The sequence below is a fragment of the Pristis pectinata genome, chromosome 1, assembly GCF_009764475.1.
Source record: "Pristis pectinata isolate sPriPec2 chromosome 1, sPriPec2.1.pri, whole genome shotgun sequence".
In the NCBI taxonomy this organism is placed as follows: domain Eukaryota; kingdom Metazoa; phylum Chordata; class Chondrichthyes; order Rhinopristiformes; family Pristidae; genus Pristis; species Pristis pectinata.
The window spans coordinates 35,512,616-35,538,397 of NC_067405.1; the positions used below are offsets into that span (position 1 = coordinate 35,512,616).

Sequence of the window (25,782 nt, forward strand, 5' to 3'; positions counted from 1 at the left end):
TAGTAAATTACTTTTGAGTTACATCACTATTTCTGAAACTTTCATCAGCATCGACATTGTCTCGAATCCCTTCTGTCATTCATGCACATGCAGAGATAATGGAAGTTGAAGGAAAAGCACGAGAACGTGTTAGAGCAGGACAAGGAACATGGAACCCAACCAATCTCAACGGTAGGATCTCATTTGGATTTTTGTCAGCAGACTCCTGCCTGACAGAAGGCTAAGATAACTTATGACTTAAGAAATTGCAAAAATGGGCCACAACTGTTAGTAAGGGATTGGGGAGCAGTATTTGCATAAGGAATTTGAGCAAGAGTAGGCCATTTGACTTCTTCAGCATGCTACGCCATTTACCACACTCATGGTTGACCTCTTACCTCAATTCTACCTTCCCGCATCCCTATACCCTATAATTCCTTTAAAGGCCAAAAATCTATCTGAAAAAGTAAACAGCACCTTACTTCAAGGCTGGTTGTAGGTTCCCCAAACAGGGTGACAATCTCCAGTTCTACAAAGGGTCTAAGACCTGAAATGTTAACTGCTTCCATTCCCACAGATGCCACCTGAACTGCAGGAAAATATCCAGCATTTTTATTTCAGACTTCCAGAATCTGCTGTTTTTTTTTTCCATTTTTAGGGCAACATTATCTAAGCATCTATCCCACCAAGCCCTTTAAAAATCTTCTCTTTCTCAAAGGGCCATGGTTCAGTGTAGAGCTGCCAACTCGTCCTGCTCACTAGTTGACAGCTCCACACTGAACCACCTGCCATCTGAAGAGTGTGGTCAGTTTATTCCTGACTTCCAAGCCTGCACAATGCAGTGCAGAAGTCTGGAACAAGTTAGAACTCAGAAGTTAGCCCATCTGACCTCCTGCTCTATCACAGGACTCAGATCATTTTAGTCTTTAATAATTTTTAAATTACTTAAATTTACTTTAACTGTTTTTGAATATGTGATTATCAAATCAGAGTTATAGGCCTTTGACTACAACAACCTGTCAAAGAGCCAGTGGGCAGAACTTCAGGATCCACTGCCTGAGGACTGGTCACCTCTCAGGGAACACTCCACTCCATAGGACGGGCCCAGCAGAGAGGCCTGGAGTTCAATTTGACTAATTGACCATTATCAGCAAAATTCGATACCTTGCTTCGTCTCATCACTTAAGTCACTGATAACTCACAATTAATGTGTTTTTCCTCTCATTCCGACCTTTTATGTACAATTCCCTCATAGCAGCAATCAGTCTAATGAAACTTTGTAGCATTCCATTAAAGACAACTATGTTTCTCCTTCAAATAAAGAAACCCACATCCACTTTATTTAATGCAACACATAAGATGCTGGAAGAAATCAGCGAGTCAGGCCGTATCTATGGAGGGAAATGGATAGTCAACATTTCGGGTCAAAGCCTTTCATCTGGACTGAAAAATAGAGGGGATATAGCCAGCATAAAAAGGTGAAGGGAAGGGGTTGAGCAAGAGCTAGCAAGCAATAGGTGGATCAAGTTGGGGGGGGGGGGAGGGAGGTGACAGGCAAATGGAGGAGGGGAGGGTGGAAATAACAACAGAAGCTGAGAGGTGATAGGTAGGGGCAACAAAGGGCTGAAGATGATGGAATCTGATAGGAGAGGAAGGTGGAGCCTGGAATCAAGTGAGGGAGGGTGGAAGGGCAGATGGGAACATTGGGGAAGGGGAAAGAAGCACGGTGAAGGGGGCTGGGGTGAGAGGAAAGGGACAGAGGTGGAGCAGTTTACCAGAAGGTGGAGAATTTAATGTTCATGTCGTTGAGCTGAAGACTACCCTGGTGGAATACGAGGTGCTGTTCCTCTAGTTTGCATATCTCCACATTATTTAATATTTCCCCTTGTTCAAATACAGGCTTTTACAATCTGTTTCTATGTCGCTTGCTAGTTAATTCTGCATCAATCTTTATCAGATTCTTGGTCATCATTTGTTGTGTTCTCCAATGTACTACTATTTGGCAACTTGTTCCTTTAATCTAATACTAGGATTAACTCTACTGTGTTGCAAATCAGGCAAGGTCAGTTCAACCCTACTGGATGACAGAAAAGTGTACCAGGAAAACTGGCATAGTCATCTGCATTCATAGCTGCTGACAGGTCAAGAAGAATCACACAAATGGATGTCAGTTCTGACTTGATCGGGGCTATTTCAATACAGTAACACCTTGATTCAAATATAGAATGGCAGGAGAGAGGGGTATGAATTCAGGTGACAATACATTCAAGGATTCAAGAAGAAAGGGAGATTGGTGAAAGAGCAATTATAAGGTTCCAGTGTGGAGATCTTTTGAGGCTCGGGATTGATGCAGATTTGAAGAAAAATTGAAGAAATGCCCAAGGAGAAGGAACCATTAACAACTTTTCTGACACAGGGATCAGGAAGGGAATTGAATGGTCAACAGTCTGGTGGGAAGAAGGCCAAGAGAGAGAGACAAACCAGTCTTACAGACAAGGTGACTTCAGAGAAAATATAACTGGAGATAGGATGGAAGTTCAGGGCTAGGGAAGCAGGGAAGATTAGGAAAAGTTGGCTCAGATAGTTAGGGGAAGAGAAGAAAGTTACAGAAGCAACTGAACGATTGTCTCAATCTTCATGATTAAAAATATCAATGAGCTTGTTGCATGTTACTCAAAGTGAGGGAAGGGAAACATGGAGGATGATTTGTGAGGGACAATTTGGAAGTTATATTAGCACTCCTGCAATCTTCTTCAAATAATGAACATTTTTAGCAAAGTTGACCAGGATCCTGCCATGCTTTTTCATTGTCTAACCAGATCTGGCAATGGATGAATAAGCCATAAACACATTCAGCTCCCCCTGCTGAGGAAATGAGGAATATATCAGAGGATGACCAGATTGAGAGAGAGTAATAAAGACAATGTAATTGAGGTCAAGTATAAATCACAAGATCACAAGATAAGGGAGCAGAAGCAGGCCATTCGGCCATCGAGTCTGCTCCAAGGAAAAGGGAAAAAGAAATGGGGTGGGAAAAAAAGAGAGAGAAAAAAAAAAACCTATTCTAATCCCATTTGCCAGCCTTATCCCCATATCCCTTGATACCCTGACTATTTAGATATCTGTCTATCTCCTCCTTGAACACCCCCACTGATCTGGCCTCCACTGCTGTGCGTGGCAGGAGTTCCACAATTTCACCACCCTCTGGGTAAAGAAACTTCTCCTCATCTCTGTCTTGAAACTGTACCCTCTAATTCTAAGATTGTGCCCTCTGGTCCTGGACACGCCCACCAAGGGAAACAGCCTAGCCACATCTACTCTATCCTTACCTGTCAACATTTTAAATGTCGCTACGAGGTCCCCTCTCATCCTTCTGTACTCCAGCGAGTACAGTCCAAGAGCCGACAAACGCTCATCGTACTTAAGCCCTTTCATTCCTGGAATCATTCTCGTAAATCTCCTCTGAACCCTCTCCAACGTCAGCACATCCTTCCTAAGATGCGGGCCCAAACTGCGCACAGTATTCCAAATGAGGCCTCACTAGCGCCCCGTAGAGCCTCATCAACACTTCCTTACTTTTATACACTATACCTCTCGAGATGAATGCCAACATAGCATTCGCTTTCTTAACCACCGATCCAACCTGGTGGTTAACTTTTAAGGTATCTTGTATAAGTACCCCCAAGTCCCTTTGTACTACCGCACTATCAATCTTCTCTCCTTCTAGATAATAATCTACCCGCTTATTTCTACTTCCAAAGTGTACAACTGCACATTTCTCAACATTGAATCTCATCTGCCATTTTCTTGCCCATTCTCCTAAACTGTCTAGGTCCCTCTGCATTCTTTCTATTTCCTCTATGCTCCCTACTCCTCCACTTATCTTGGTGTCATCCGCAAACTTAGCCACACAACCATTTATTCCATCATCCAAATCATTGATGTACAAGGTAAAAAGGAGAGGCCCCAACACCGACCCTTGCGGCACACCACTAGTAACCGGTAACCAACCAGAACGAGATCCTTTTATTTCCACCCTTTGCTTCCTGCCAACCAGCCAATTCTCCACCCATTTTGCTACCCTGCCCATAATTCCATGACATCTCATCTTATTAATCAGTCTCTTGTGAGGCACCTTATCAAAGGCCTTTTGAAAGTCTAAATACACAACATCTACCGCCTCTCCCTTATCCACCCTACCTGTGATTTCTTCAAAAAACTCCAATAGGTTGGTCAGACAGGACCTCCCCTTCACAAAACCATGTTGACTAGGTCCTATCTTGCCTTGCGCCTCTAGGTATTCGGTAACCTCCTCCTTGAGGATAGACTCCAATAATTTTCCCACCACTGACGTCAGACTAATAGGTCTGTAATTGCCTTTGTGCTGCCTCCCACCTTTCTTATATAACGGAACTACATTCGCTACCCTCCAGTCCTCCGGAACCATGCCAGAATCTATCGATTCCTGAAAAATAATCACCAACGCCTCCGCTATCTCCACAGCCACCTCCTTCAGAACCCGGGGATGCACCTCATCCGGTCCGGGAGACTTATCAGCCTTAAGCCCATTTAGTTTTCCAAGCACCTTCTCCCTATTAATCTCAATTGAACTCAGCTCCAATTCGTGAGACTCCTGACTAATGGGCACATTGCTTATGTCCTCCACGGTGAAGACCGATGCAAAATATTCATTCAATTCCCTTGCCATCTCACTATCATCCATTATAATACCTCCTGCACCGTTATCAATTGGTCCTATGTCAACCCGTGTCTCTCTTTTATTCCTTATGTATTTAAAAAAACTCTTAGAATCCTTCCGAATGTTGTCCGCCAGCTTCCTTTCGTAACTCATCTTTGCTTTCCTAATGACCTTCTTAGTTTCTCTCTGCAGATTTTTAAAATCGTTCCAATCTTCTGTTTTCCCACTAATTTTTGCTACTTTGTACGCCGCCCCTTTTGCTTTTATTTTATCCTTCACCTCCCTCGTTATCCACATCTGTGCCTTTTTTCCATTCAAAACCTTCTTTTTTCTTGGAATATATCTGTCCTGCATTGTCCTTATTTCCTGTAGAAATTTCTTCCATTTTTCCTCTGCCGTCCCTCCAGCTAACTTACTCCTCCAATCAATTTGGGCCAACTCATCTCTCATACCTTTGTAATTTCCCTTATTCCACTGAAATATCGATACACCAGTTATCAGCTTCTCCTTCTCAAACTTGAAACTAAACTCAATCATATTGTGATCACTTGTTCCCAGTGGTTCCTTTACCTTTAGTTCCCTAATCACCTCGGGTTCACTACACAGCACCCAATCCAAAACAGCCGATCCCTGGTGGGCTCCTCAATAAGTTGCTCCAGAAAAACATCCCTTAGACATTCCACAAACTCACTCTCCTGAGTACTACCGCCTTGCTGCATTTCCCAGTCCACCTTCATGTTAAAATCCCCCATAATTATCTTCACATTGTCACTCTGACATGCTTTTTCTATCTCAATCTGCAACTTATGGTCCACTTCCTGACTGCTGTTCGGGGGCCTATATATGACTGCTATTATTGTTCTTTTACCCTTGCTATTTCTCAGCTCCACCCATAAGGATTCCACCTCCTCTGACCCAATGTCCTTCCTTTCTATTGATTTTATATCGCTACTAACCATCATGGCCACACCTCCCCCTCTGCCTACCATCCTATCCTTCCTATATACTGTATACCCCTTGACATTCAGTTCCCAATCACATCCATCATGAAGCCACGACTCAGTGATTGCAACGATGTCATATTTATTAACCTGTAGTTGTGCCACTAGGTCATCTACTTTATTCCTGATGCTACGTGCATTTAAATATAGTATGTTTAGACTGGTATCTGCTATTGATTTTATTGTACCTCTATTGATCAGCAGATTATCCTGACTTTCTACCTGTCCATCCTTCTTACTATCTTCGCTACCTACTATCTTAGACATGTTCGTGTAGACCTCATCCCCTATCCTAACATTCGGTATCCGAACATCCTCATCCCCGATCCTAACATTCTGTATCCTAACATCCGGATTTGTTGTACTTCTATTATTCAGTAAATTATCCTGACTTATCACCTGCCTGTCATTCTTGCCATCCTCAATGGATTCGTTTCTATACACTTTCTCCCTCACCTTAGCATCTTGTAACCTAGCATCCTGGTTACCATCCCCCTGCCAGATCAGTTTAAACCCTCCCCTACAACTAAATTAAACATTCCCGCCAGGATATTGGACCCTTTGGAGTTTAGATGCAACCCATCCTTAGCAAATAGGTCTTGCCCCCAAAAAAGGTCCCAGGTATCCAAGAATCTGAAGCCCTGCCCCTTGCACCAGTCACTCAGCCACGCATTTAACTGCCAGAGCTTTCTATTCTTCCTGTCATTGATACGCGACACGGGTAGTAGTCCTGAGATTACTACCCTTGAGGTCCTACTTTTCAACCTTCTCCCTAATGCCTTGTATTCCTCCTTCAGGACCTCTCTCTTTTCCTACCTACATCATTGGTACCTACATGTACCAAGATTTCTGGCTGCTCACCCTCCCCCCTCAGAATATTCTCGACACGGTCTGTGATATCCCGTACCCTGGCACCAGGGAGGCAACACACCATCCGAGACTCATTATCGCTATCGCAGAATCTGCTATCCGTACCCCTTACTATCGAATCCCCAATAACCACTGCATGTCTCTTCCTCTGCTGGACCACTGCATGTCTCTTCCTCTGCTGGACCACAGTATCAGACACGGTGCCAAGGTCCTGGCTGCTGAGGTCTTCCTCTATGAAGTCATCCTCTCCAACCGAATCTAAAATGAGATATCGGTTTTTGAGGGGGACTGCCACTGAGGTGCTGTCTACATAATCTTTATAACTCCTGTCTATCTCCTGCTCGCTCTCCCTAACCAACCGAAGGTCATCCAGCTGCTGCTCCAGACTCTCAATCCGTTCCTTGAGGAGCCGCATCTCGGTGCACTTTGCGCAGATGTAGTTATCAGGGAGTCTGGTCGTCTCCCAGGGGCCCCACATCTGACACTCCAAACACAACACTAATCCCAGATGCATACTGCTGAATATCACTGAGCTCAACACTAAACTAAACTAATAACTCACCCCTCTCTATAATCTCGCCTCTTTCCCGCTCTCGCCGAAGCCCCTTGAGCCAAAGCCCAACCCACTCTGCTCCCTCACACTCAGCTGCCCGCTCCGACGCTGCCCGCTAGATATGCTCGTCTGCTTTTTAAATCGCCCGCGCGCTTCCGGGTGACGTCACGTGCCTGCGCAGTCACTCGCCGCTGTCCCGAACGCTAGAAAGAGAAAAAAAAACCTCGTTATTTTCCGGCAATCTCCGCTCTCTCGTCGCTGGAAAGAAAACTTGAAGGCGAACCTTCGACTTTTAAATCGCCCGCGCGCTTCCGGGTGACGTCACGCGCCTGCGCAGTCACTCGCCGCTGTCCCGAACACTAGAAAGAGAAAAAAAAACCTCGTTATTTTCCGGCAATCTCCGCTCTCTCGTCGCTGGAAAGAAAACTTGAAGGCGAACCTTCGACTTTTAAATCGCCCGCGCGCTTCCGGGTGACGTCACGCGCCTGCGCAGTCACTCGCCGCTGTCCCGAACGCTAGAAAGAGAAAAAAAAAACAACCTCGTTATTTTCCGGCAATCTCCGCTCTCTCGTCGCTGGAAAGTGTTATTTAGCTACAGAAATGTTACAATTAATGCAGAGCCAAAAATTGCTGGGAATCTGAAAATGCAGAATTAAGCGACTTATAAAACTATGCAAGGACGTTATACAAAGAAGTGATCAGAGATGGCCATATGCAAAATCATCACAATTAGAGGAACAATGCTTGGAGAGAATGAGGATGGTGAAGAGGTGTTCATTACATGGTTGTAAATTTATATAGAAGAAGAGATAAGGAGGAAAGTGAACTTGAAAGAGCAGGCAGAGTTGACATAGAGGTTGAAATTACTGAGGATTTGAAGGTGCTCAGTGCAGAGGCTGAGGGAGGAAGGCAGAGAATATATCTCAATGAGTAACCAACACAAAACTGAAGTTTAATTAAGGCGTGGAACAAAATGAAGTGCTTAAAGGAGTAAAAGATGGTGCCAAAAGAGCAGCGAGACAAATCAAAGTGTTATTAAAGATGGGAACTATACCAACATGGGCAAGGGATGGGGGGCAGTTTGTGTGGGCAAGTAATGGATACAGCTGGTGGGCTGGGGTGAGAGAGATGTAGTTTGTAGCACAGGGATGAGGGGGAAGCTTCATTGATGATAAAGATGTATTCAGCCATGCGCCATATTTCTTCTTCTTCTTCTTCTGGGATCGAGGATGTCTTGTCTTGTTGGGTTCTGATGTGGCTAGTGAGGCTGGTGTGGCAAATACAGACTCTTCCACAGATGGGGCAGGTGGTGGTTGATGGGACAGGTGGGTGGGTAGTTTATGAGGTAGCGTGCTCCTTCTGCTGCTTATTCAGTCCTTCCATGTGCTCTCAATATATAGCCTTGAGATTCTAAATACCACCCTGAATGTTCCTTCTCCAAATTGGGCAGTCAGGGGCCGAAGACTCCTGGGAGTCTGTGGTGGGAATGTTGCACTCCTTCAAGAAAGCTTTGAGCACATCCTTGAATCTTTTTCTCTGTCTGCCTGGTAACTTCCTCCCACGACAGTGCTCTGAAGAGAGTATCTGCTTCAGGAGTCTGGACACGCAAATGATGTGGTCTGCTCACTGATGTCACCCGAAGGTAACTAGAGCCTCAATATTGGGCACGTTGGGATGGGAGAGGAGATCGACTTTGATTCATTTATCCTCCCAGTGAATTTGGAGGATTATGCAGAGAAAGTGTTGGTAGTATTTTTCCAGTGACAATAAGCCCACAACTGATGACAAATGAATGCACTGTCTGGGGAATATGTCCACTGGTGCATTCTGTAAGGTCAGCAATGGAAGAAGTAACTGGTACGAAAAATGCAATTGCCAAGATTAGCCCATGCCAGACTGAGTAAACAGATCGGGGTAAAATGAGAAAGGGACCGGTAGACTGCTGCTCATTTAAAGGAAGCAAAAAAATCATGAGAGGTGTAGTGGGAAGTTGTAAGCTTGAATGGGGCATCTTGGCCAGCATGGACCAATTGGGCTGAAGGGCCTGCTTTCTGTGCTGCATGGCTCTGTTACTTCACGACTCAAGCTTGGAAAGAGGCAGGAGGGCAGGAATGATATAGAGGGGAACTGGAATGAAGAGGAAAATTGAAAAGATGGCTTTAGGTAGCAGCATTTAAACACAAACACCATGAACATCAGAAGAAACAACACCAGAGACCTGTCTGCTGGTTTATTTATTTAGCATATTCAATCTCAGCATATTCTGTCAACCATCTGAAGTCAATGTTAGCTTAAGGATCAACAGTTTACATAGTAAATTGACAGAAGTCAACAATGTGGGGCACTATTTTTGACTTATCCACAATGGGATTTGATGTCATTGTGAAGGGCCTATTGGCTTGAGGCACAATAAACTTGTCCACTTGAAGGGTCAGAGATGATGGAATGTTTGCTTGGTTTCTTCTTGTGTTGGCCAGTCATCATGCCACTTCTACCCCACTGTGATAAGACTATTGAACGGTTCCCTTATACGATGAGATGGACTATGACCTCATGATCTACCTTGTTGTGACCTTGCACCTTATTGCACTGCACTTTCTCTGTAGCTGTGACACTTTGTACTGTTATTGTTTTTACCTGTACTACATCAATGCACTCTGTACTAACTCAGTGTAACTGCACTGTGTAATGAATTGACCTGTACGATCGGTATGCAAGACGTTTTTCACTGTACCTCAGTACAGGTGACAATAATAAACCAATACCAATAATTTTTAACAAAAAAAATCAATGGATCTTGAGTGTGAAGCAGACATCTTTGAGGAGAGCTAACCTGTTGGAGGGTGCAATGTACCATTGTGCACTGGGAATGTGCCATTGTGCAATGGGATTTTTCTCCCAAAGGTGAGAGGCGAGAGGGTGCCTTGTTACTGATGCTTGTACCCACAGGAATTGAGTGGGATTCAATCAGCTTAACACACGAGATATTGCAGCATGCAGCTAGTTTACTGTGCAATCAATGGGTCCAACACAGGAGCAATGTATTCTACTGCTGAATAACACAAAGTGAGAATAGGGGATCATGGTGCGGAAGCACTGACACTCAAAATGGAGCCTGCAAGTTTGACAACGTGCTTATTCCTTGTATTTGTTTTTAAAGCAGTTTTCTTGAGATCTGATTTCTAAATTCAAGTACAGCGAAAGGTAATTCCAAGATAAAGTCTGTGATTTGCAAATTAGCTTACAGGAAGTTCATGATTAGCATTAAAATTATTCAGAAAGAAAACACTTGAGTCAGCCTATGAGCACTTTAGCTTGACGTGTCATCTTAGGCAGTGTTCTGACATTTAGATTATTATCTCCATCAAGTGCGAGTTACACACTTGTAAAATCATAGTCTTAGGCAGAAAAAGCATCATCATCAGTAGAAACAAATTTACATTGACTGGTCACAGATAGGTCAACAATGCATAGAATGAAAAGGAGGCATTAGCACAAATCCATGGGGAGCACCATCGGTTTGATGTAACCCAAGGGCTGGATCCATTGGCCAGACTCTCAAGCACTGAGCATCAGACTACATCATAGAATTGTCAGATCTCAATTAGCCATTCCAGTAAACCTGCTGATGTTATTAACACAATTACAGTAAGCTTGTGCCTTAGGAGTATTCCAATGAAATTAGAAATTTAATCATGGTTACAAAAAGTAAAGGAAGGAATAGCAAGGTGATTTAATTATACTGTATAACCATTATATCACTTCAGTTTTATTTCACATTTATAAATTGAAGAGCATACCAAAACATTTAATTCGTTAAGTGAACAGAAACATGAGTCTTAATTTTAACAAGTGCTCCACACTACAGCAGGTGAGAGAGGGTTAAAAAGATGTGAGAACACATCCTTAATCTTCTTTACAAGACCACACTCTCAATTTTACTGTGGTGGTTTTGAAATATGTGAAATTTTTGAAAGGGAGTGCAGGACCTTAAGTTTAAAACTTGCTGGGCGGGTTAAATTTACACTGCGACTTTGTGAATTTAATGCAACAAACAATCTCCTGGAGGAACTCAGTGGGTTGAGCAACATCTGTGTTGGGGGATGGGGGAGGACCTGTCAACATTTTGGGTTGAGACCCTGCATCAGGACTAAGAGTGGAGAGGGAAGATAGCCAGTATAAAAAGGAGAAGGAGAATGGTGAGACAGGGGCCAGTGGGCGATTGATGGACTGACGAGGGGTGAAGGATAGTAGGCAGATCAAGCCAGACAGGGAGAGGAAGGGGTCGAGTTGGGAGAAAGAGGCAGGTGGATGATAAATGGAGGCGGACAAAAAATGTCAGATGGAGTCAGGTGGGGAAGGGTAGGGTGGAAATTGAGACAGCTAGGAAGGTGATAAGCAGGAACACAAAGGCTACCAGTCCTGGAATCATTAATGGGAATCATTAGCAGAGAAGTGAAGGGCATATGGAACAAGAACCAGATGAGGGAATGTGGTGGGGGAGCTGGTGGGTGAAATGTGTGGGTAGTAGATGGGTGGACCCAGGAGGGGGTGAGGGTTACCTGAAACTGGAAAAATTCAATTTTCACACCATTGAGTTGTAGACTACCATGGTTCCATCCATCTACTACAGGCACATATAAGGTTCTGTTCCTCTAGTTTGCATTGGGCTTCACCCTGGCAGTGGAGAAGGCCTGTGTTAATTTAATCTTCAAAGCAACTGTGTATGTCATGAACTCAGTTCCATTCAACTATCTCTCTCCAACTCCCCTTCTGTTTCCTACCAAAGCTCCAATACTCAGCTTTACCATGCCTATAATCCCTCCGTTGCCCATTCACCTACAGCCCAAGCTCCTCTCTCCCCTAACCTTAGTCTACTACCTTCCATCTGGCCTTCCCCATTGCCAATAGCCTTTTTGATATCCTCCCACTGCCATGAACTGTTCTCTGATCATCCCTAGCTTCCAACTACTTCTCTACCTCCCACTCTAAATCCTAGTCTCCTGCTCTTTTTCCCTTCAAATAGCTCTTCTCCTGATCCCCGTGATCCAATAAGCACCTGTTTCTCCTTCAGAATTGCCAGTAAATGTATCCAAAGATCTCCAGGTCTCTAGCACTAGCTTTCATGCCTGGCAGCCAATAAATAAACCAATTTGGCCAGCCACCAAAAAACAACTATAATGAGATCCTCCAGTTAAATTTGATGAGGTCTCCGCATCCCCAGTATTCACAGATTTACCCTGCATGACCACACTCTTCCCACGCCCTTGCTGTAAATAATACATCTTCAATTCGCTTACAGCGTGATAAATGCCAAAAATAGAGAGCTGCAGCACATCTGAATCAATGATTGTCTCTTTATTTAAAATCATTTCAACAATTGTTCCCTTTCGATTGATTCAAACAATAACTTACACACTGTCTATTCCCCTAGCATCAGATGTGGCTCAGTTGGCAAGTCTCACCTGAGACAGAAACTTATCAGTTGATGTCCCACTTGTCCACAGACACCTCGGCTGATCCTCTGGTGTTGAGCAAGTACTGCATTATAAGAGGAGTTACCTGGGCTGATAAACCCGCATCTGACCTCGGAGGTGGATGCAAAAGATCCAATGGCACCATTTTGTAGACAACCAAGGGAGCCTTGCCCAATACTCCAGTCTGTAATTATCCCTCACTCAACACTAGTAAAACAGATCATCTAGTCATTTTAACATTGCTATTTGTGAGAACATGCTGTGCATGAATTGGCTGTCTCATTTCCTACAAGAATTTCTATACTTCATAATGTACTTCAATGGTTTAAAGGACTTTGGGACATGAAATCTGTTGTTAAAAAATCTGTATTTCTGCCTGTTCTTCACATTGCTATTTTCTTATGAATCTTGATCTATATTACAAATAAATTTTGTTGCTTGAACACGTAGCAACAAAATAATTTTCATCCAGGAGCATCGGGGAATAAGAGTCAATGGAACAGTTGCTGATGAGCTTTGACAGAGGGGCCTAAGCTTTCTTTGCTGATGCTAAGGGAACATTATTGCCACAACTGGAATACAAAATAAAAAACATTAACCCTTTTAATACCTTTCCGTGACTTCTCCTCCCACTGGGTAGACCTAATAGTGAGGTCATGCAGACTCATCTTCTCAGGAATGGAAATATAGTTGGGTTCTGTGATGTGGTCAGAACTCCACCCATATATTTAGAAAGCAACAGTGCAAGTGAATGACTTCAACAGCACTCTACTTGGTTTCTTTTGATTGAGTTGGTTAAGATTATCCTTTGTGTCTCCTTGCCCTAATACAATAGTTCAATTTCGAGCATTTGTTATGGTTTAACTTTCTTTCTACATCATTTATTACCTAACAAATTTTCAATCTTTTTGAATCTCTCCTTATGCCTCTTCCCTCTAAGATAAGATACCTTTATTAGTCACATGTACATCAGAACACACTGTGAAATGCATCTTTTGCGCAGAATGTTCTGGGGGCAGCCCGCAACTGTTGCCACACTTCTGGCGCCAACATAATACTGGAGGTCAGACTATGGCTCCTCACTGAACACCCTCAACATCTGAAGGTTTCTCTTGTATCTGGACTAGACACAACATTCAAGATGGACTAATCAGAACAATATAATTTGCACTCTGTTTTCATGCAGCATTCTTAATTAGTTTACTAATTGCAACTCAACATACTGATTACTGAATTTACCGGATTCCTTCAAAGTCATGGTATCATTAATTGAATACTTATCTGTCCCTTTCTCTTCCTCTACGCAATCAAATTTCCATTTATCCACATTAAATTCCAAATGCTTTTATTATATCCATCTAAAAATTTGGATCACATCACATATTAAAGTGGTTTTTGACCAAATCATTTTATACTTTGCAAGCTCTTTTCTAGAGTCCACTTTTCTCTTATCTTGCTATCAATTACAAATCCAACTATTTAACAGTGCCCATAAAGCAGTACTTTGAACTCCAGCAGAAATCCCCAGTAAAACTTTTGTTGAGCTTTTCTAAAATAACATGGACCTAGTTGCTGTTCCCAGGATTTACAGGAAACTACAAGTGTTGGAAGAGAAGCAGTCCAGAGTATTCCAGATGTCTCTTCACCAGAGACTTCACCTACCTCTTACAAAGAAGGTTGCTTCGTCCTCAAATCAGTTCTATCATTAAATTAAATCATAGCTAATTTATATCATAAATTTATTACCCCCTATTGTTCCATATCACTTAAAAAACCCAGGACAGCAAACATTCATTGATGGAAGATTTAAAATTAACAGAGCAATTTTGCAAGCATTGTTAACTAGTTAGATCTGTAGTTCATGCCAAGCTAAGAGAAAGAGTTAGTTCTGAGAAAAGAACTTATAAAGTACAAAATGATTTGGTCAAATGCCACCTTACTACTTGATGTGGTGATAATGTTTAGATGGTGGCACGAAAGCATTTGGAATTTAAATCAGGTAAATGGAAATGATTTGTGGGAATGTGTTCCACACTTCTGCCACTCTTGGCCTGTAGAGTATTTTCTAACTCCTTTCCTGAGTAGCCTCTATCTGTTTTTAAGGTTGTGGATCCCACCATCAATGAAAAGAAAATTATCTTTGACACTGTCAATTCCTTTCAAAATTCTAAAAATCACTTCATTCTATGTTCCAGGAAATACAAATCTGGTCATGGAATTTCTTATAAGTTAACCATAGAACTTTGTATCATGCTGGTAAGATGTGCTGCACTCCTCATGTAGCTAGTATATTCTAAGACGTAGGGTTGGTCAGAACTGTACACTGTTCTACCTAGGTCCCCCCCTCACCATTACAAGATATATGTTGGGTGCCAAATCAATCAGGGCAACCAACAAGAAGTTGGGAATTCCTTATACTAGCTTTTCCAAAAATCAGTCAGGAGATGGACAGTTACAGCTGGTAAGACAGTCAAAAGCCTCAAGATTTGTGGAGCAGGGCCTCAGTCTTTAAATTAAAATAGGATTAAGTAGGGATTGCAACAACATTACGCAAGCCAACCCATTCGGTATATTCATAAGACAGAAAAGTTCATAAACATTTATCTCAAGGAAAAAAATGCCCTGATACCATCAGATGTTTAACTGATGTCTTTAAAAGAAACACTTTCTGTTGGAAAAGTACATCTACTTAGTTCTCAACTTATCCACAAAAGAACCAATTCACAAAGTAGTCAGATGTATGTTATCTTATTTCACACTTCCAATCCCGACACTAATACTGTATCTTTCTCTGTGTCACCAGATATCTCTACTACTCAATACGCAATTGCATTCTACAACCAGTACTAAATTATATGGCATTGGAACACATCTGCAAGATTTAGTTGCTGTGAATACTCAGGTTTCTCTCCTAACCACACCAATAAACTAACACTGGCATGGAGAGTTATGTACCTCACTCTTTCTATTCTGCCAGATTTGATTGATTTTCCATTTACTTGGAAGTGACAAAAATCTTTATCCATTGCATGTTAAGATCAAAAATACAGTGGTATGCAAAAGTTTTGACCACCCCTGGTCAAAATTTCTGTTACTGTGAATAGTTAAGCGAGTAAAAGATGACCTGATTTCCAAAAGGCATAAGGTTAAAGATGACACATTTCTTTAATATTTTAAGCAAGATTACTTTTTTATTTCCATCTTTTACAGTTTTTTAAATAACAAAAAAGGAAAAGGGCCCGAAGCAAAAGTTTGGACACCCTGCATGGTCAGTACTTAATAACACCCCCTTTGGCAAGTATCACAGCTTGTAAACGCTTCCTGCAGCTTGCTAAGAATCTTTCAATTCTTGTTTGGGGGTTTTCCCCCATTCTTCCTAGCAAAAGGCTTCTAGTTCTGTGAGATTCCTGGGCCATCTTGAATGCACTGCTCTTTTCAGGTCTATCCACAGATTTTTGCTGATGTTTAGTTCGGGGACTGCGAGGCCAACGGCAGAACCTTCAGCTTATGCCTCTTGAGGTAGCCCATTGTGGATTTTGAGGTGTGATTAGGATCATTATCCTGTTGTAGAAGCCATCCTCTTTTCACCTTCAGCTTTTTGCAGATGGTGTGATGTTTGCTGCCAGAATGTGCTGGTATTTAATTGAATTCATTCTTCCTCTACCAGTGAAATGTTCCCCGTGCTACTGGCTGCAACACAAGCCCAACGCAAGATCAATCCACCCCTGTGTTAACAGTTGGAGAGGTGTTTTTTCATGAAATGCTGCACCCTTTTTTCTCCAAACTTTCCTGCATCCTTGCCACAAAATTCAGCATCAGAAGTTGCAAAGGAACATCTAAACAAGCCTGATGCATTCTGGAAACCAGTCCTGTGGACTGATGAAGTTAAAATAGAACTTTTTGGCCGCAATGAGCAAAGGTATGTTTGGAGAAAAAAGGGTGCAGAATTTCATGAAAAGAACACCTCTCCACAGGGGTGGATCGGTCATGCTTTGGGCTTGTGTTGCAGCCAGTGGCATGGGGAACATTTCATTGGTAGAGGGAAGAATGAATTCAATTAAATACCAGCAAATTCTGGAAGCAAACATCACACCGTCTGTAAAAAAAAAGCTGAAGATAAAAGAGGATGGCTTCTACAACAGGATAATGATCCTAAACACACCTCAAAATCCACAATGGACTACCTCAAGAGGCACAAGCTGAAGGCTTTGCCATGGTCCCTCACAGTCCCCTGACCTAAACATCATCGAAAATCTGTGGATAGACCTCAAAAGAGCAAATGCATGAATCTCACAGAACTAGAAGCCTTTTGCAAAGAAGAAGGGGTGAAAATCCCCAAACAAGAATTGAAAGACTCTTAGCTGGCTACAGAAAAGCATTTACAAGCTGTGATGCTTGCCAAAGGGGGTGTTACTAAGTACTGACAATGCAGGGTACCCAAACTTTTGCTTCGGGCCCTTTTCCTCTTTTGTTATTTTGAAACTGTAAAAGATGGAAATAAAAAAGTAATCTTGCTTAAAATATTAAAGAAATGTGTCATCTTTTACTTTATGCCTTTTGGAAATCAGGTCATCTTTTACTCGCTTAACTATTCACAGTAACAGAAATTTTGACCAGGGTTGCCCCACTTTTGCCTGCCACTGTATATTGGTGGGTTGCCAAATTTTCCACGATGTATTTGTAGTCCTGCTAGCAGTGTGTGTATAGTAAATTGCTCTACAGACCTTGAGCCAAATAAAAATGTGCGCATATTGGTCTCAAACACAAACGCCATCAAGAATTTGCTTCGTTAACCGGGTTTTTGCTAGCAGTATCTGAAGCACTGCTCTGCTTCCTTCTTAAAGGTGGAATAGGTTGGAACTTTATTCCCTGGAGTACAGAAGAATGAGGGGAGATCTTATAGAAGTACACAAAATTATGAGGGGTACAGATAGGGTGAATGCATGCAGGCTTTTCTCCCCTCAGGTTGGGTGAGACTAGAACTAGAGGACATAGGTTTAGGGTGAAAGGTGAAATATTTAAGGGGAATCTGAGGGGGAACTACTTCACTCAGAGGGTGGTGCGAGTGTGGAATGAGCCGCCAGCAGAAGTGGTGAATGTGGGTTCAATTGTAACATTTAAGAGAAGTTTGGATGGGTACATGAATGAGAGAGGTAATGGAGGGCTATGGTCAGGGTGCAGGTATGGACCCTGAAAACCAGCTGGCATGGACCAGATGGGCCAAAGGGCCTGTTTCTTTACTGCATTGTTCTAATTTGTTCAGAAGGTAATTTGAAATTGAGGAGGAAAGGACAGAGGGGTCATGTACCTTAAGGAAGTGTTTAAGATTTTGTCCACTGTTTTAGTGTTTAGTATATGTTTGTATGTTTGACTAAAAAGTTAACAGATTTAGTTGAAAAACTGAAAAAAATATATATACATTCACTTATAATAGAACTGATTATGAGTCAGGTTGTAAAGAAAAGCCCAGCAACTGCAGTGATGGGGCAAGTTCTGAAAACAATAATTAGTGACAAAATTAGCAGTTACTTGGGCCAGTATGGATTGATCAGACAAAGCCAGTATGGACTTGTTCGGTGTAATTTATGTCCAAGTAACGATAGGAAACAGAGGGTGGTAGTGGAGGCAAATTTACAGTGGAGTCCACCAAAGATTAGTATTAGGACCACTGCTTTTCTTTATCAATGACCTGGGCTTGGAATACAGGGCAAAATCTTCCAAATCTCTGGATGACAACAAACTTGGATGCATGAAGAATGAAGCAGATAGTAATAGACTTCAAGGAGATGTAGACAAGCTGGTAGAAGGGACAGGTGGATGCAGTTGAAAATTTAATACAGAAAAATGTGAAGTGTTACACTTTGGGAGGAAGAATGAGAAGAGGCAGCATAAACTCATGGGCACAATTCTTAAAGGGTATAAGAGCAGGAAGACCTGGGAGATATATGTTGCACAGTTCATTTAAATGGGCAGTGGTTAAGAAAGCATATGGGATCCAATCCCTTGAATAGAAACAAAGCATACGCAAATAAAGGAGTGATAATGAATCTTTATAAAACACTGGTTTGGTTACAACTGCAGTTCTGTTTCCTGTTCTGAGTGCCGTACATTAGAAAAGATGTGGTTTTAGTGAAGGTGTAAAAGAAATTTACTAAATGATTCAGGGAATCTGTTATGTGGATGGACTGCAGAAGCTGGTGTTGTTCTCCTTGGAACAGAGGACAGTTACAACAAAGTTTTGAGAGGGGTATTTTAAAATCATGAAGGGCAGATTGAGAAAAAGTGTTCCCTTTGACAGAAGGGTTAAGAACCAGCAGATATGATTGCAAGTGATTGGTAAAAGGACCACAAGTAACATGAGGAAAACCTTTTTTTTCACATAACAAATGGTTCAGGTCTGGAATGTACTGCCAGGGTAGCAATGCAGGGAATTCCAAATATGGTATTATGAAGAAACCTAGGAAAGAATGTGCAGGCCCTGGGGAGTAGAATGAGCTAGATTACTCTTAGGCAGAGTTAGTTGAGCTGGAGTGTTGGTTGGAGACTCTGGACAGCTAGAATGGTCATGGTAGGAGCTTACAGCAGGAGGTTATCAAGAAAAGGAAACTAAATGTGTTACTTTTAGGGAACTTTCCAGTTACAGGAATAGAGCATTCCCTGAATGCAAGATCAATATTCCAATATCACATGTCCTATGTGCCAATTTGATGGCAGAGTGAAGAGCAATTTCAACCAGTTTGAAAAGATATTGGGCAGGGAGGTATAGGATATGATTGCTGTGGTCATTGCTGAGACCAACAACATAAATAGGGTATACTATATATAAGAACTAAATTAAGTGCAGTACCTAAAGGATTGCAATCTCTGGATTAATACCTATGGAGAAACATATCATAAGCATTCATCCAGCATCCACAGCAAAGGCCTCATCTCCTTATGTCTACTTGCATCCAATTTTTTCACCACGTGCTGAACTGAAGTAAGAATTTGGGCAAAAGCAATGTCATGGTGATACCAAAGAAAATAAGAACATAGGGTTTTGGTCAAATTATCACCTTCATTAATAAATAAATGAGGTTTCTTTTTTATTTCTGCTTATTAAGGACTATGTTTCTTGGTTGGAGTCTTGGAAAGGTTGAAAAAGGTTGTATGTTCTTATAGGGAATACATTCTGCTTTTGTTGGTGGTTGGTGATTAGCTGGCATATCCTTTTCTGCGAGTGTATTTTGAGCCATGCAGGGTTTTCCATGCCCTTATATCAGATCCTGAAATGTTGTCCCTTTTTTCCTCACCCTCTCCATACAGGGAAGCAGCCCTCTGGCTGAGTGCTCCATCTTCATTGAATTTTTCAGCATACAAATAACAACAATGAATAATCTAACAAACTAGAAGTTTAGGGCTGGAATGGTTAGAGTCATTCAAAAGTTTGGCATGTGGAGCACTTGGTGTGGTGTTGGTGAGTGAGTGGATAAATTCATGGAATTAGTCGATGCAGTATGACTGCTAGAAAATGTACTAGCTAAGTATCAGCACCTGGTCCAGTAATCCACAGAAAGCATTTGAGCCTCATATAGTTCAAGATGGTTAAAAATGTGGATGTCAGATAATTTAACTCTAGTCATCTTTATATCAATGCATTCAACATAAAATGATATTGATCATGTACTGTACTTGCATTTGTAAAGGCAGCAAGACTGACAGAAAGATTCTGGTAGTTAGGCACATACAGTTAGACGACAAGTCCAGAAGTTGCTCTTTGTGATAACCTACTTATCACAAGATACCCTGTTGCAGAATTCACAGATCCAATCAACACTGAATCAGTAATTTGACGTGAACTTCAAATGTTCTTTTACTCACAATTCTTGCTGTAGAAGCCTTTGAGGAAGCTAAACATTACAGGAGAGTTTTCAAAAGGCATACTGAGTCATAATCACTTCTCAACAACCTTACTGAACAAGAGAAAAAATAATTGTACATGTATCATCTTATTCCCTCAGAAAAATATTAAATTTAATGGCTTTTAAAGTAAAAGGTTATGATATTTCAGTTTTTACCTTTCATGCAAATTAATCTGGCACATTTATCCAACTGGCAAGGGTTTTGCCTTTAGCAATGAATGCTGACCCTTTGCTGCCAATTGCAAAATACCAGCCAATAGGATAAATATACAAGATTTCACTTTGATCACAAAGCAAAAGGCATGCTGGTCAAATGCCAGGCAAGTTGCAAATAGCTGATCTTGGGATATTGCTGGAGGGGATTAATTCAGTGGTGATAATGACAGGCAAGGAAAGCACATTCATAGACAACCAAAAGCAATATTTGCAATCAAAAGGAAACATCTGGGCCAACACAACAAGATGTGGACAAACCTTTTAATTTTAGAATTTATGACCTGATGATATCATGAGAAATGTGTATTCTTTCTGAATAAATTTTGTAAATGCAAATGAAAACATAGTAGCTAAAAAAGAAAGAGCTATAAAAAAATAGCTTTTTTTTACAGAAAACAAGCTGCTTAACTGGGCTAAATGCCAAAATGCTTGTCCATCCAATTGCAGATTAGTTGGTTGTGGATGCCTCTGTGGAACGTGATTACAACCTGATTTTTAAATCAGGTCTGACTGTACAAAGAATAGCTCTAATTGTACCACAGAACAGATTTTAATTGTGGAAAATTAACCGTCAAACTTATAAAGCAAGCAATGTCAAAGTTAATGCAACATTGATAACTTGGAGGATCGGGAAGAAGATCCAAAAGATGTTGCAAGACTTAAAGAGCTCCAAATATGGCATGAGCATAATGCATGATAGTGAAGTGGAGGAAGACCCTTTGACCACCAAGCTCTGGTGAGGATGATTAAGTACTGCTCACAGTTGATAATGTACAACAGAGTGCCTTTTCAGATTTACTGAGGAACAGAGAACTATTGGGCCTGCTTTCAACTGAAACTAATAAGCAACAGAATTGTATTGTTGAGACACTTACATTCCTGCACACTGCATTAGAAGATGATCTGAACAGTGATGGAGAATTGAATACTTAGATATTTACTGTCATCTAGGGAGTCACATGTCTACAGTACAGTCTTCTACTGAACATTTGGCAACACTAATGACATCCTCAATGGATTTTGGGGTCCAAATCCAAGACAGAGTCACCCCTAATTGGAACTCATTCAGAGAATGATGCAGGTAAACATGACAGAAATTCAAAAACTACCCGAATACTCAATGTGAGCCTCATAAGGAGATAGTCTCATGCAGTGTTATACCATAGTAACACAGTATTATATAGTGGCATTATGTCCATCCTACAGGAGTTAAAACAGTGAAGATGCTGTCAGACACTAATACGTGTGCTTTAAGGTTATAGGGCCACTTTTTTGTATTTGTTGTAGCTTACCAGTTGACCATAACCACAGTGCACTTCAACTACAGAATGGACTGCAGCAACCTGCCAAACTCTTCTCAGTGGCACCTCTTAACCCCACAACCTCCACCCACCTATGACAAGAATATCAAACTCATATAGTATGTTGGGGTGGACTGCACTCAGCAAAAATTAGTTATACACAAACTGGGCAAAATATAAGCCAGTTTCTATGAAGATCCTGCTTCAGCAACATGGAACATTGGACAGAACTAGTAGCTACCTGAATTTACCACTGGATTAATTTTAATATGGATCATTGGGCCTGCCTCTGGTTCAACACCCTCCCTCAAAATATGTGAAAAGGCAGGTGCTGTGTGTGCCATCCAAACTCTGACTAGTTTTTGCACTTCTGCAACAGCATATCAGTGGTTAAGAGATGATGAAGAAAACATTGGCAATGTATTTTTATTCCCACTTCTAGGGAGCATGAATCCAACTCACAGCTTCACAGAATGATGGAGGGTCTCTGCTAGATCATACTTTGCCTCCCCTTTTTTTTTGTAAGGTCGAGATGCTCCTTAAGCAGTGAGCATCTTCAGGCTCAGTGACCATAAACTATTGCAATGAAAATAACTCACAGCAAGATCTTTAGGTTTGACTTGCCCCTTTATTGGCTGCTCATCTCTTGACAATTGCTCTCACTCAACATGTTGCTTCTGCTTTCTCATCTACATCCATTACATCCAATCCCTTTTCTCCCTACTTTCTTCTCACTCAAACTCAAAGTACCACAACCTCAGCTCTCCTCTCCCGTCCACCACCCATCCCACAGACCAAACCCTCATCTCAGTCTTGTAACAACCCCCTTCAATGCCCCAGGTCTTTTAGGCCTCCAACTGCCACAATGACCCCAATCCTAATCTGTCTAAAAAGCAGTTTTTCTAAGGAATAGCCTCTTGAGGTTGATGGAAACATGACATTTTCCCAGAACATTTCCTGTCTCCAATCTATCCTGTCTGCCTGTATTTAGCTCTAGTTAAAATTGAGAATTTTATAGCTAGTATAGTTATATTGCATTATGCCTGATCTACTGATTATTTCCAGTATTGTCTGTTTTTATATTTGATCTCAGACAACTTGATACCAATACCAGCTGTAGGCATCACTGGGGGAGGGGTGGGGGGGTGTGGAAAGTTGCTCTCTTCAATACAAATTTCTAGGTCTGACAGATACCAATAAATTGTTACCATATTTAAGGAAACAACAATACATAATCTTCCTCTTTAGTAATAATCACATATTATTCGGTGTTGGACATATATTGCCATCCCTTTGTCAATGATAAGACTCACTACCACCTTCTCCAACAAACTAGGGGTAGACATTAACGCAGTTGGTAGATGACTAACATTCTGCTAATATATTAAGTTACCTCATGAGGTATCCATATTCTTGAAAACATTAGCATTTAATCAGTTTAATCTATTTATGCTGAAACATATATCTCTTGACAGCTCTAGTCTACAACAGATATTACTTCCTGAATGTACATGGGAAGCAACAATTAGTAATGTCTAAACATATACTTTTGTGTAATCATTTCCACATATTCAAAACATGTTTTATGAGGCAATTAACCAAACAGAATGAAAATTGATGAACAGTAAAGAGATTACATCCAATGGCACCACAAATACTTTTGCAAGATCTTGTTTCCTTAAACCACAGAAGTTTTGCATTCTTAAGCGTAAAGTTAAATATTCATTATCTTGGAGTTTCCCAACCAAGAAAAATATTCCAAATAATTTTGAAAAACAGAACAATATTTCCTTTTTCACCAAACATGTGAAAATTATTTACTAAAATATGGCTTTCATTTAATAATCCATCTCTGTCTTCTAGAAGAATTACTACAGCTGGTAATGTTACCAGTATCTTATATAACAGAAGAAAACTGAAATTGCTTACTACTTTGCTGTTTACATCATAAGCATAATAGATAATGCAACTTATTTTTCAGTAAATATTGTTGGTCATATTGTTTACACAGCAATTAAATACTTCTTCAAGCACTCATCCTTTTGACAGTGATTTGTTTCTACTTTGTATTATTGAATTATTTCCTTCTGATTATGAACAAATTCCAAAATCTGTACAGCAAAAAGGTGCATATGCTGGAAATATGAAATAAAATCAGAATATGCTGGAGATATTCAAACAGATCAGGCAACATCTGGGGAGGGAATTAAGTTAATGGACTTTTCATCAGAACCTGATGAAAGGTCATCACCCTGAAACATATCTCTGTTTTGCTCTCTCCACAAATGTTGCCCAACCTGTGGAATATCTCTGATAATTTTTATTGTTTTCTATTCCAAAATCTGCAGCATGCATGACACCATATCATATACAATGATGAACACGATATGCCTTTTAAAGAAAGACACACTGAACATTCTAAATTATGTAGAAATTTATAAGGTATGTATTAACTACAGAATAGACGAAGCAACCCGCCAAACTCATTGGTAAATGTGCTTCCATATTTTTAATTACATACAAAGCACCTTGAAGTAGATGACCTATTAAAGCTTTCCTCTAAAGAGTTTTTCAGATCTTCAAACTGATTCAACAACTTTGTTAATTAACATCAGAAGAAAATACACAAACTCTGCCACTATGAACCATAATGAGCAAATGTGTAAAAGATGTATTAATCCTTTGTTTTAATTTTTAAACGAACATATTTTAGTTAATTTAATGTACTAGTGCAGTGTTGAAGAATCTTAGTTGATCATAGGATCAGATCATTTTGTCGAATATAATTTTAAATGCTTGCATAATTCAAATATTTTGCCTATAACAGTTAAATCTAATGTGCCAACCTTATTGACATTTTTATCTGACAACTTTGTCTGAGAAGTGTAATCTTTCTTCAGAAGTGTGTCATTTTCATGCAAGCTTGTCCAAACCATGTTTAATAAAATCTCTCCTAGGTAGCCTTCATGCTCATTTGCCAGATAATGCCTTCTTCATCCCATCCTTTTCCTTCCTAAATCACTGAAAAACAAATACTGAACTACCTCTTACATCCTTCAGTGTATACTCATGCTTTTGTGACAAGTAGACAATTTGAAGACCCTCCTTAAACATTTGCGAACAGATGCAATCCATGGAAACTCACCATGTTCATTATTTCCAATTTTATGACTGGATCCAACCAGGCAAAAATGATTCTAAATTCATTATTAAAAAATTGCAGAAAACTAATTTGAATTTGATGCAATGTAGGTCTGAAATTCCCTAAACTTTCATTGGTTTAGCCAATTTCACATTTCCCTCAAGCAAACACTATTCCTTTGTGTAAACACTATCCCTTAAAATGTAATTATTATCTGCAAGAAACGATTTATTGTTACAAAATGTAGGGCCAAATAACAAAAAAAGACCTACACTGAAGGAATGATTATTTAAGTTATTCAATGGATCTCAGGTATGGCTTCATCTAGCAATATACAATGTTCGGCACTCCTTAGTTTCCTTTCCCCAGGAATACTCCGAAGTTTACTAAATATTCCATTTGCGGACTGCTGAACCAACAACAGCCTGGTCATTTCCCCACCCACCCCACACAAAATGAGATACAAATGTAATATTGCCTTTGAATCCCGCCCATGCGTGTTATTGAGAGCTGGTTGTACTAGAATTTTCTCTCTGTATCTCACATAGTGGGTGACGATAGCCTATACAAGGTGATGGCTTCAACATTAAATATGCTCGCTTAACAGAAAAAGACCATAAAATAATCGAAGACTATTACACAC

At 40.8% G+C, this 25,782-nt stretch overlaps 1 protein-coding gene across 1 annotated transcript in view; it reads right to left on the bottom strand.

The window, feature by feature from the left end:
• scn1laa (sodium channel, voltage-gated, type I-like, alpha) overlaps positions 1 to 25,782 on the bottom strand; it is a 132,055-nt gene that overhangs the window by 105,542 nt on the left and 731 nt on the right.